The sequence below is a fragment of the Oryctolagus cuniculus genome, chromosome 2, assembly GCF_051225735.1.
Source record: "Oryctolagus cuniculus isolate XC-2025 breed Fujian yellow rabbit chromosome 2, ASM5122573v1, whole genome shotgun sequence".
Lineage (NCBI taxonomy): Eukaryota > Metazoa > Chordata > Mammalia > Lagomorpha > Leporidae > Oryctolagus > Oryctolagus cuniculus.
The window spans coordinates 48,141,168-48,154,536 of NC_142868.1; the positions used below are offsets into that span (position 1 = coordinate 48,141,168).

Here is a 13,369-nt window from a genome sequence, read left to right on the forward strand (position 1 = left end):
TTAGCCCACTATGCCACAGCACCAGCCCTGCAAATAAGTAAGTAAATCTTAAAAACATAAAAATGAGAAGATGGTGAGAGTACACTGTAATTCAGGAGATCCAAGCTGTGCCTGACCTGCTTCTACCAGCTGAGACCTGCATTGCTTTCTCATCTATAAAATGAAAGAAATAGGACTAGAATGTCTCAGTGGTCTTTTCTAGTTCTAAAATTATGATTCCACAGGGGGGAAAAGTTCTTTTTTTGTGGCCCACTCAATCCCACCTACTTGGTTTTCACCTCCTACAGTAAAAGGAACGTCACTCCTTAGATGTTTCTGCCTTTTTCTCTGGACTTTGCTCATGCAGATTTCATTGAGTCATCTACCTCTTCAAAAAAATCAGCTTTTTTTTTTTTTTTTTTTTTTTTGCTACCACCTCCTCTCTGTCTTCTGCTCTTTTGGTGTAACAAACTCATGAGGTTTGACGGTTTTAATGATCCAGAGCAGCTTTTGTTCTTCTGTTACTTTGGCTCTCCATCATAACCTCTGGGTTAAATAAAGGCTCTTAAGTGGTCATTGAACAATGGACGTCTTAGTTACACCCTAAAACATATAGATGAAAGCCAATTATCAGCTTATAGAGAAATATGCATGCACAGAAAAAGATTCAGAAAGGAAAATACCGGGAGTCGCAAGAGGCTGGAATGTCCAGATCAACTGAATGAGTGTCTCATTTATAAAGTAGGCATTAGAGCTGTTTCCCAACTTTGGTTGAACATCAGCTCATCTGAGAATTCAACAAGCTGATGCTTGGGTCCTACTCTGCAGAAATTCTGATTTGTTTGGCCTGCAGTGTCACTTGGACATTGAGCTTTTAAGTCTCCATATGTGAATAACATATAGACAAGGCTGAGAACCACGGCAAGGAGAGAAGTTAAAAATAACAGCAACAATAATTGGATCCTGAGCCTCATCTAAAGAAGGTGTGGCCCTGGAACTTGGCATTTTGAACAGTCACCATGGAGATGAGCCTCAGATAATTTTGGAAAGAAGCTCAGTTCCAGAACTTTCCTTTCAAATTCTCCCAAGTATATGCACGGAAATCCTAAATTGAGGTCAGTGATTCTTGGGCTATTTCAAGCAAAATACTCTGTGCATATGTGAACATGCACTGTTCTGACCAGGGAATACATAGTTTTCCTAAGATTTTTAAAGGGGTCCATGGTCCAATATATCACAAACTGCTGATTTGTTAGAGAGAAAAAGATCAGATGAGATTACTTGGCTGAGATAACAAATATCTTTGTGTTGGTAGAATACTGGCCCTTGAAGATTAGTTCCCATCAATCAGTCTTCCTTGTTAAAAGTATCACTTAGAATGAAGTGCTATATTTTTATTAGGCCCCATGCCCTGATTAAATTGGGTCAATACTGCCCATTTTGTCCCATGGGAACGCCATGTCAAGCATCAGCATGGCTAGTTTCTGCTCATGGAGCTCACTAAATGAATTGGGTGCTCTGGGAAAGGAAGAACTACAGCAATAGAAGCTGCTGATACCTCCCCTGCACTTGCTAACAATGATGTAAGCCCTTTACATAAACTGTCACATGTTGCTTAACAATAGGACACATTCTTACTTTTTTTTTTTTTTAAAGGATTTATTTATTTATTTGAAAGGCAGAGTTACAGAGAGAGAGGGAAAGACAGAAAGAAAAATTTCCATCCTCTGGTTTACTCCCCAAATAGCCTCAACAGCTGGGGCTGGGCCAGGCTGAAGCTAGGAGCCTGGAACTCCATCTGGGTCTCCCATGGGGGTGGCAGGGGCCCAATCACTTGGGCTGTCTTCCACTGCTTTCCCAGGCACAATGGCAGGGAGCTGGACCAGAAGAAAAGCATCCAGGCTCAGACTGAACCAGCACTCTCATGGGATGATGGCATTGCAGGCATCAGCTTAACATGTTGCACTTCAATGCTGAACCCATTAAGACACATTCTTTTTTTTTTTTTTTAAAGATTTATTTATTTCTTTATTTGAAAGGCAGAGTTACTGAGAGAGACACACTCACAGAGAGAGAGACTGATTGATCTTCCATTCGCTGGATCACTCCCCAAATGGCCACAACAACGGAGCTAGGGCACGCCGAAGTCAGGAGCCAGGAGCTTCCTTCGGGTCTCCCATGTGGGTGCAGTTGCCCTAGGACTTGAGCCATCCTCCACAGCTTTTCCCAGGCACATTAGCAGGGAGCTGGATTGGAAGTGGAGCTGCCAGGATTCAAACTGGCTCCCATGTGGGATGCCAGCACTGCAGGCCATGGTTTTAATCCACTGGCTACAGCACCAGCCCCCAACTAAGACACATTCTGAGACAACATCATTAAATTATTTTGTTGCTGCACAAGCATCATACCATGAACTTGTATAGATGGTGTGGTCAAGCACTCAAAGTAGCTTCTTGATGCAATCAAGAGACACAGTAAATGTGAGATGCCTGAGGTACTGCCAGCACAATACTGCAAACTGTTTTGCAAGAAACTTGTTTTATAAGTAGGAGCACATTCTAATATACAATAAAATATATAGTGTAGCAAACACATTAAAATACAGTTTAGTGTATGCAATCATGAGATGTGGTAAGCATGAGCTGCTAAGGCTGTTACCTGGATAACATGGCATACTGATAATTCTGCTTTTTAAGTAGAAGGACTACTCTAAGACAACAATGAAGAATATAACAGAGTGAATACACAGACCAGTAACATAGTCATTTATTATCACTATCCAGTATTACATGCTATACACACATGAGGGTTCTTCCAAAAATTCATGGAAAAGATACATTCTTTTTTTAATTCCAATTTTCCACAAACTTTTTGAAGTACTCTTGTAAGTATATGTACTGTACTTTTATACAACTGTCAACTCAATAGATGTGTTTACACCAGCACCATCACAAAGATATGAGCAATGTGCTAAGCTACAATACCACAGCTACGATGTCACTAGATGACATCTTGTAGGACCACTTGTCAAACACCGTGGCCTGTCATTGGCCAAAATTCCATTATGTGGTGCTTCACTATATTAACTCGCTCATGTCTCACAACAACCCTATGATGTAGGTGCTACTACAGTCATTTTATAGGTAATAAAATAGAATCACAGAGGGCATTAGTAACTCAACAAGGTCCCCAGCTAAGGAATGTAAGAGTTGAGGGTCAGACCCTGACAATCTGGCTTCAGGGTCCATCCTTAACTAAGTGTCACAGAAAGGAGATAGTGGACTGGCCAGTGAGTAGAGGTTTTGAAAAAATTCATTGTTGCAAAGCCAGTGCTGCTTTTCAGTCTTGTTACTGCTGAGCAAGAAATTTAGGATGACAATAGCCCAATTGGCAGTATTAGAAAGACAATTCTACAATCAAGGGAACTGGAGTAGGATACAATGAAATATGTTCTATCATTTTCCTTTATTTTAACTTATGTACAAAAATGGCGCATATTTATGGAGTACCACGTGATGTTTCTATACATGCATACATTGTGTAATGTCCAGTTCTGTAAACATATCCATCCCAAACATTTAACATTTATTTATGGTGGAAACATTCAAAATCCTTTCTACTAATTTCTTTTTAGAGAAATATACAGCACACCATCCTTGTTTATAGTCATCCTACTTTGAAATAGAACCCCAAACTTCTTATGCCTAACTGTAACTCAGTACCCAGTAATCGACCTTTCCCTCACCCTTCCTCCTGCTGCTCTCTCCAGTATTTCTGTTTATTCACAGGTTTCAAGTCACTTAAAAGTTGCTGCTGAGAACACAAACTGTGTTCTAAGTGCTCTTGGGAGACAATGCTTTTTGTGACTCTCAACTTTGAAGATGCCAAACAGGCTGTTTTGGTTTTACCTGGAAGATTCAGCCTCAGTATTCATCTTTTTTAATGACTTGTTCATTTATTTGAAAGGCAGAGTTACAGGGGGAGAGAGAGAGAGAGCTTCCATTCTGTGATTCACTCCTCAAAGGGCTGCAAAGTACAGGGATGGGCCAGGCTGACTCCAGGAGCCAGGACTCCATCCAGGTCTCCCAAGTGGGTGGCAGGAGCCCAAGCACTTGGACAATCTTCTGCTGCCTTCATAGGTACATTAGCAGGAAGCTGCAGCAGAAAGAGCAGTAGGGACTCAACCGGCACTCCAATAAAGGATGCTGGCATCATAAGCGGTGGGTTAGGTGGCAGCTTAACTGGCTGTACCACAACACCAGCCCTAGCCTCAGTCTTCTTTGTGAGTAACTGAATCCCCATGAAGGAAGTCTAAAAGTGCTGTTATGAAATATGTGCCTTTTTTTTTTTTACCCATCAGGAGGTACTGCATGGGTGATTCCATGCTAAGGAAGAGTCGTTCTTGTTCCCAAAGGAGCCACTTCCTACAGGCGATACATGGAAACGTGCTTTATGGCTTTGGTTCTCAAAGAGTAAGAACCTTGGCTGTCTTCAGAGTGAACTTCTGTCCTTCCACAGAAATGGTCTTCATGGCAAAGTTAAGACTCTTATCTCCATCGTGTTACTGCAACTCCTAAAAATGGATGGAAGCGCTATTGTATTCATGTGTGCCTCATGTTTTCGATCCATCAAAGCTTTGCACTGAATTAGAAGAATTTCACTGTTGAGTCCTGAATTTTCTTCTCTAACTCAGTGGCATACACTTGCACTCCCAGTGACTCACTAGACAGCTTCTCCTCAGTACCCCCAAGGGCAGCAGTGTTGAAGGATATGCCCACCCCTGCCACTAAGCAGAACATCTTTGGGGACCTTGCAGCCAAGTTATTGATCTTGACCGAAGCCACATAGTGACATAAACAAACCATGGGGGGATGGAATGGCAGACGTGCAGCCCATCACCGTCCCACAGAACCTAAGTATGTTTCTAAACTGTCAAAAGTTTGCTGAATTGCTTATATGCTGTGAAATGTCACAAGATTGTTGTTCAGTTGACAATGTAAAAACTACAAACTTTTTTGATCAAAATAGAAAAGAAAAAGAATAGCTATGAACATACTTGTATGGTTAAACTGATGACAACATCTTTGTCCCATCCTTACTTGGGTGGCATTATGCTTGCCTGTCATCAACATGTTTGTGATATTATCTGCTCACAGACTTTGCATTTCTTTGTACACACACTTTTTAAATATTGATTTATTTATTTATTTGAGAGGGGGAGAGAGAGTGAGAAAGAGAGAGAGCACTCCCATCTGCTAGTTCACATCTCCAAATGTTGGCAATGGCAGGGACTGGACAAGGCTGAAGCCAGGAGTTGGGAGCTCAAACCAAATCTCCCACTTGGGTGACGGAGATGTAACTACTTGGAGCTGTTGCTTGCTTCCTAGGTTGTATATTAGCAGGAAGCTGGAATCAGAAATGGAGCCAGGACTGGCGCCATGGCTCTCTTGGCTAATTCTCTGCCTGCAGTGCCGGCACCCCGGGTTCTAGTCCCGGTTGGGGTGCCGGGTACTAGTCCTGGTTGCTCCTCTTCCAGTCCAGCTCTTTGCTGTGGCCCAGGAGGACAGCAGAGGATGGCCCAAATGCTTGGGTCCCTGCACCCACATAGGAGACCGGGAGGACATTAGAGGAGTGAACCAACAGAAGGAAGACCTTTCTCTCTCTCTCACTGTCTATAACTCTCTCTCTGTCTCTTTCTCTCTCACTGTCAAACTCTGCCTGTCAAAAAATAAAAAAAATAAAAGGAAGGAAGGAAGGAAGGAAGGAAGGAAGGAAGGAAGGAAGGAAGGAAGGAAGGAAGGAGGAAAGAAAGAAGGAAGGAAGGAAAGGAAGGAAAGGAAGGAAGGAAGGAAGGAAGGAAGGAAGGAAGGAAAGGAAGAAAGGAAGGAAGGAAGGAAGGAAGGAAGGAAGGAAGGAAGGAAGGAAGGAAGGAAGGAAGGAAGGAAGGAAGAAAGGAAGGAAGGAAGGAAGGAAGAAAGGAAGGAAGAAAGGAAGAAAGAAATGGAGCCAGGACCCAAAACCCAGGCACTCTGATAAGGAATGTGGAAATCTCAATTGGTGTCTTAACCACTGGGCCAAATGCCAATCCCAGTGCTCGTGTTTCTGACTCTCCATCTTGTCCCTCCGCCCACGAAGGGTTTCAGAATCTTGTCCACTATGCTCTCACTATCATGAAATACTTGACATAGGCTACTTAGGAAGAAGAGGTTTATTTAGCTCATAGTATTAGGGGTTCAAAGTCCAAATGGCTTAGGGAATGCTCTGCAGTGTGCTCCTTGGCTACATTATCTCATGGCACATGGAGCAATGGCAGGTGTGCATCCAGGAGAAAGCAAGTGATTACGTCTGTAACCAGGAGCAGAAAGGTTGGGTGGGGACAAATGTGGGCTTTTATAACAGACCTCTCAGGAGAACTGTCAATAAGTCCTGTGCGGAGTTGGTGGGTTCAAAAGGCTTCCACAGGGGCCGGTGCCGTGGCTCACTTGGCTAATCCTCCATTTGCAGCGCTGGCATCCCATATGGGCGCTGGGTTCTGGTCCCGGTTGCCCCTCTTCCAGTTCAGCTCTCTGCTTTGGCCCTGGGAGTGCAGTGGAGGATGCCCCCCCCAAAAAAAGAAAATGAATCTTAATGGAGAATGGGACTGGGAAGGGGAGAGGGAGAAGAAGGAGGGGTGGGAGTATGGGTGGGAGGGCAGTATGGTGGGAGGAATAACTATATTCCTAAAGTTTTATTTATGCAATTTGTATTCCTTAAAAATAATTAATTAATGAAAAAAAAAAAAAAAAAAAAGAAGTCCTGTGAGAACTACCTGCCAAGGGCAGGCCTCCAATATCTTCTAGCTCCCACCTCCCAGCACATAAACCTTAATGGGGGACACAAACCATATTCAACCATAGCAGCAGATACCTTTATCACTGACTGGAGGTGGGGGATATTTGATCCAGTTCAAAATAGTCCTGCTTCCCTCCTCCACGCTTGATCTCCCCTCCTTCAGTTGCACAGCTGTGCAATAGATGATGCCCAAAACATGGACCTAGGAGAAAGAGAAAAGATATTTATGGGAGCATAGAAGTGATCTTTTTCCATCTAATGCCTAAAGGGCTGGCTAGCCAGGGGGCACCTGGGACATCAATCTAAAAGGTGTGTTAAACTGTCACTGGAAGAAGTTGAACAATGTCATCCAGTTAATGCAGATTTCTTACCCAGTTGGTGGAATTTAAATAGGTCCTCTTACCACCAAAGTACAGAGTGCCCTTCAGTAAAAAAGGAAAGCCTTCCCAGGTCTGTTTAGCCCTCTCTGACACATGTATGTGAGGTCAGGAGAAAAGTCGTTCGGCCCTTTCTTGAAGGCAGCCAGCTGATAGTGCCTGAATAATGGATAACACCATGTTATTTACCTGGAACAACTCTTTTTATTTATGCTCTCTGCTTCCTAAGAAGTTGCCTGGTTCAGAAATTCAGGAAAAAAATTGTAGGGAATAAATCTCTTATTTTGAACACTAAGAATTCTGCATGTATTTATTTATTTAAAAATCAGTTCTGTCAATAATATGCCATATATTTCAAAATAGGTAGAAAATAAGATGTTGAATATTCTTACCACAAAGAAATAATAAATCTTTTAGGTGATGGAGATGGTCATTATCCTCAACTGAGCATTACAAGATATATACCTGTATCAAAACATCACACTGTGTCCCATAACTATGTATAATTTTTATGTATGAATCAAATATTTTTAAAAAAAGAAATTTTCAAAAAAAAGTTATGCTAGAACTCTAAATATATGTTTTTAAAAATATATAGCAGGATGGCCAGTGCCGCGGCTCACTAGGCTAATCCTCCACTTGCGGTGCTGGCACCCCGGGTTCTAGTCCCTGTTGGAGTGCCGGATTCTGTCCCAGTTGCTCCTCTTCCAGTCCAGCTCTCTGCTGTGGCCGGGAAGGCAGTGGAGGATAGCCCAAGTGCTTGGGCCCCTGCACCTGCATGGGAGACCAGGAGGAAGCACCTGCCTCCTGGCTTCAGATTGGCACAGCACGCTGGCTGTGGCAGCCATTGGGGGAGTGAACCAATGGAAGGAGGACCTTTCACTTTGTCTCTCTCCCTCACTGTCTAACTCTACTGTCTAACTCTGCCTGTCACACACCAGGACAGGGCCAGTGCTGTGGCGCCGCAGGTTAAAGCCCTGACCTGAAACGCCGGCATCCCATATGGGTGCCAGCTCTAGTCCCAGCTATTCCTCTTCTGATCCAGCTCTCTGCTATGGCCTGGGAAAACGTAGAAGATAGTCCAAGTGCTTGGACCCCTGCACCCTTGTGGGAGACCTGGAAGAAGCTCCTGCTCCTGACTTCAGATTGGCTCAGCTCCGGCTGTTGTGGTCATTTGGGGAGTGAACCAGCAGATGGAAGACTTTCCTCCCTGTCTCTCCCTCTCTGTGTAACTCTGCCTGTCAAATAAATAAATACATCTTAAATACACACACACACACACACACACACACACACACATACACACCAGGAAGCTGACATTGTGGCACAAGGGGTAAAGCCTCTGCCTACAATGCTGGCATCCCATTGGGCACCAGTTTGAGTCCTGGCTACTCCACTTCTGATCCAGCTCCCTGCTCGTAGCCTGGAAAAAGCAGTGGAAGATGACCCAAGTGTTTGGGCCCCTGCCATCCATGTGGGAGATCTGGATGAAGCTCTTGGCTTCTGGATTTAGCCTGGGCCTCACTGGCTGTTGTGGCCACCTGAGGCATGAACCAGAGAATGGAAGATCTCTCTTTCTCCCTCCTTTTGTAACTCTTTCAAAATAAATAATAAATCTTTTAAAAAAATACCAGTTTAGGGGTACATGATTTCTAGTCTGCCTGAAGCATCATTTGTTTATTTTTAAATTTTGTTAAAGACCTATTTATTTAATAGCAGGGAGCTCGATCAGAAGTGGAACAGACAGGACTTGAACTGGCAGCTGTATGGGATGCTGGTACCACAGGCAGTGGCATAACCCACTGTGCCACAGCTCCCACCCTGGCATCATTTGTTTAAATTAAGCTCTAGATAGTAAACTGATCTATGAACTGGAGCCTTCTGAAAGGAGACAAAATTATGTATAGAATCATATTTCTAAGAACTGTCAGGAATATCTGTAATATCTGTTTTGCTCCATGTAGGGATCATCTAGAAAATCTTTCTTAAATGTATAGGCCCAACTCCAGACCTACGGAATTATTCAGGACTGGAGTGCAAAGATTGGTATATTTTCTAATCCCTGTCCAGTTCTGCTGTGGCTAATTGGAGAAGCAGGATTTGAGAAGCACTAGTTCTGTGTCTATACACAGAACTTTGCTCACCTGGATAGGAAGTGTGAGGCCCAGGAAGGTGGGAAGTGTTCAATACTGTCTACTAAGTGCTGTTGAATTAGGTTTGTCCTAAAGCTGTCTCCATACATATTTTAAGTTTGGCTCATTCCAGGCCAGCTCTCTGCTATGGCCAGGGAGTGCAGTGGAGGATGGCCCAGGTGCTTGGGCCCTGCACCCCATGGGAGACCAGGAAAAGCACCTGGCTCCTGGCTCCTGCCAGGATCAGCGCGGTGCGCCGGCTGCAGCGGCGGCCATTGGAGGGTGAACCAGCGGCAAAAGGAAGACCTTTCTCTCTCTGTCTCTCTCTCTCACTGTCCACTCTGCCTGTCAAAAAAAAAAAAAAAAAAAAAAAAAAAAAAAAAAAAGTTTGGCTCAAAGGTTTTGTCATACCTAGTGAAATATAGCCTGACTTGATACGTAAACAGACTATAATTTACTCCCGTAAGCTGGGTCTCAGCCAATCACAAGTGGCCATTTGCTAATAACCATGTTCTAATGAGACAGACTGAGCTATAACCAATGGGGCTGTCTCTGTACCTCACTTCCATTTTCTGAATGTCACATCCTTTTCCTGCCCTTAAATATAACCTGCCCATATTGATACGGTGGAGCATTCTAAATCATTCCTGGTTCAGACTGCTGATCAATTCTAGAATCACAAATAAAGCTAATTAAGACCTGAAAAGCTAATCTTTTGTCTTTTAATAGTGCCTACAATGTGCAAAGCACTATTCTACAGGCAGGAACTGTATCAGTGAGCAGAAGGGATCCTCATCTGTCAGTTCAGTGGCTGGTTCAAAGTAATCCGTTAAATCATCCTATGGACCTGCCAGGTTTTTTGTTAAGCTAAATTCTGGAGATAAAGCAGGCATCATCCCTTCGCTGAAGGAGCAGACTAGTGGGACCTGTATGGAAACAGATAATTACAACACGATACAACATACTTCAAAAAGTTCAAGGGAAATTGAATTAAAAGATAAGTTTATTTCAGTGCAAAAAAAACTTGAAATCTATGCATATGGAGTCTTCAAAAAGTTCATATGAATGTGTATTATGAAAAATTATGCATGCATTTCCATATTTTGTGCACCAAAATAAACTTATCTTTTAATTCCATTCATCGTGAACTTGTTGAAGAATCCTCCTCTGATAAATCCTAGAAAGAATACAGATACACACTAGGCAAGGCAAAAGCAGTAGCCAGACAGGGATGACCAGAGGCCATTGTTGCCTACGTTGCTTTTAACCTCATAATTCATTTTTATGTAGTTTCATTATCCTGATACTGTCACATTTAGTCATTTTGGAAGTTACCAGTGAGGTGTTAGACTAGAATACTGATTTAATTTCTGGAGTCACTGAAGAAACTGTACTATAACTTCATAAAATTAAGTGCTAGGCTTAGAGTGGACAAATAGCCATGGGGGTTGGAATAGCAGGTGGGGATGTCCAAGAAGACGGATACAAGGGAACAGGCTTCTTACTGTATCTTGGTAGCTTCGGGATCTCCGGACACCTTGCATATTTGCAATACTTTCAGAAAATCATGTCCAGTCTTTTATTAAATCCCTGGAAGGACCTGCAAGATAATTATTCCCCATCTCCCTCCCCTCCTTTCACAGAGGAAGATACAGAGGTTCAGAGGGCTGGTAATTTGCCCAAGTTCACCCAGAGAGGAAGTGATTGAGCAGGCATGAAAATTTAGGTTTCAAAGACTGCAAACCTTGTGATTCTCTGACCCCACCTCCCAAGGACCCCACACAACAGGAGGGGCAGAACAAGTTCATTTGTCCAGCAAAGCTCTGGGCACTACCTGTGTCTGATGATTACTGGAAGTTGCATTTGAGAACTTGAATCAGGCACGGATGCCGCGAATCTCTGACATGGAGCTTTCCAAAGCTTTGCAGTCATCTCGAAGGGTTCAGCCAGAGGAAAGCATTGTATGAGGAACCAGGCGCCTGCGATGGCGGGCCCGAGATAAGACTGCTGACGAAGGCCAAGTCGCCGCTGCAGGGGCCTGCTCCATTCAAGCAGGAAAATGTGTCACTTCCTCCCCGGCTCCTATATAATTTCTCTGCTGGAGGAGGGGGGAATGTGGGGGAGGGAGTGGAGCCTTGAAAGAATTTAGAATGGGTCCCAGCGGGGTGAGAGGAAGGCCTGACGGATTTAAAAAGGCAGTGGGAGTGGAAGGGTAAGGTTTTATCAGCTCTGGCTACACCCTGTTTAAAAGCGCCAGCAGTTTTTACTTCTCGGTTCCTTCTCAGCCTACCCTTCTAACTGCATTCTCATCCTTTTTTTTTTTTTTTTTTTTAAATTCGGTTCTGGAATCTGAGCTCCTTTATTCCTCCCCCACCTCCTTGTTGTATGCAAAATCTCCCCTCTCCAGGCTGCACACTTTCGGCTGCAAAGCTGAAACGCTGAATGCCGGCTGAATGCTTCTTTTCCCTCTACACAGCCAAGCTGTCTTTGCTGCCCCGCCTAATATTAATAGAAATGTGCGCGCACACACCCCAAGGCTGGATTCCCACAGAAGAGTTATGCTGGAGTCCTGGCTTAGCTAACAGCCCCCCTCAGCTGTTTCTTCCTGCAAAGCCAAGGGAGGAAAGGAGAGAGTGGGGTTAATGCTAACCCAATCTGGTTTTTCAACAGGACTGCAGGATATTAGAAATGGAAGAGCTCCTTGTGTGTAGTGCTTTCTTTTTGCAAATGAGAAAGTGGGGGTGGGGGAGGGGCAGGGAAGGCTGTAGAGATTAAATGATTCAGCTCAGGTCTCAGCCAGTTAGAAGCAACATCCGTACTTGAATGTCGGTCTCCTCAGTGGACGGTTGTTAGAGATTGGTCAAGTCCTGGCTTCCCCCTGCAGACATTTCTAACTCCAAAATTCTTTTTCTTTTGCAACTCACTCCACGTGCTTACTTGTTTCCCTGGGGCTTTAGGGCATTTAAGGGCCTTCCTTGAAACCCACCTTAAGTCACTTCTTTCCTTAAATGTCCCTGAAAGCTGGGCTGGTGCGCATCTTGTTTCATCACTAGTTAACTCCTCTAACCTCTCATTCTGAAGCCACCCAGACATTGGCAACAACAACCAGTTTCTTTATTTGTCCTGTTCCTTATTTGGAAGCAGCTGAGCTTTCCCCAAAACATGCTGGGACAATTCTAATTGGCAAGGTGTGTGTCAACAGTCCTCAACTCACCAGCCAACTTGCATTGTTCACCTCTCTGAATGGCTTCTGAGGAGCAGCCGGCTCCCTTCCCTACCCTCAGCCCATACCACACACACCCAACCCACGGATCAGCAGGGCTTGTGCAAGGAGAATTTCCTGTTCTGCTGACTCATCTCCTGCACGGACATGGAAGACAAGTTTATATTTTCTTTTCCAGCTTGTAAAGGGAAATGAGAGTCTTAGGAGTTTGGATCTCTTTGAGGTGCACTGAAGTATAGGCAACTAGCTGGCACATAGTAGGACTAAGTAAATGAGCATTGAGTCTGGGGGAGGCTGCAAGGCTGGTGGCAGTGTGTGGGGGGGTGTGTTTCTGAGCTTCACTTTTGGAGGGGAGCTCCTGACTACTGGCCCCAAGGATTGTTTGCAAGGGCATGCCTGCATTTCATGGGTGAGTGAGTTAACAGTGCAGCAGCCAGACTTGATACCTTTTCTGAAAAGGCAGCCCTCCTCTCCTAGCCAAATGTAAATCAAGGGAAGAATGATTCAACTCAGGGCAGGAAACAGCAGGAAATCCGTGGAAAGCAGTTCCATTCAAGAGGCAATAGAGCCTGACTTTTGCTGAAAAAGATGGGGCTTTAGATAAGAAGAAAAAGGTCCTGGTAATTTGTGCTTTTCAATGTATGTAAATTATACCTTAAAACATAGGGGCAGGGGCTGGCACGGTGGCACAGTAGGCTAAGCCTCTGCCTGCTGTGCTGGCATCCCATATGGGTGCCAATTCAAGTCCCAACAGCTCCACTTCCAATCAAGCTCCCTGCTGAAGGCCTGGAAGTCCGTGGGCCTGCAGTCCTTGGGCCCCTGCACCC

The 13,369-nt window shown here is 44.2% G+C and overlaps 1 long non-coding RNA gene across 2 annotated transcripts; it reads right to left on the minus strand.

Annotated features, from left to right (window-relative positions):
• Positions 1-2,721: 2,721 nt before the first annotated feature.
• On the minus strand, positions 2,722-12,001 carry LOC103345386 (uncharacterized). Of its 2 annotated transcripts, XR_016229908.1 has the most exons (4): positions 11,154-12,001; positions 6,886-7,012; positions 6,381-6,556; positions 2,722-4,552 (listed from the first exon to the last, which is right to left on the minus strand). It is a non-coding gene; the product is annotated as an uncharacterized LOC103345386 (long non-coding RNA). The 2 variants fall into 2 exon arrangements; XR_515299.5 differs by lacking the exon at positions 2,722-4,552 and having other exon boundaries at positions 6,170-6,556; positions 11,154-11,961.
• Positions 12,002-13,369: the final 1,368 nt, after the last annotated feature.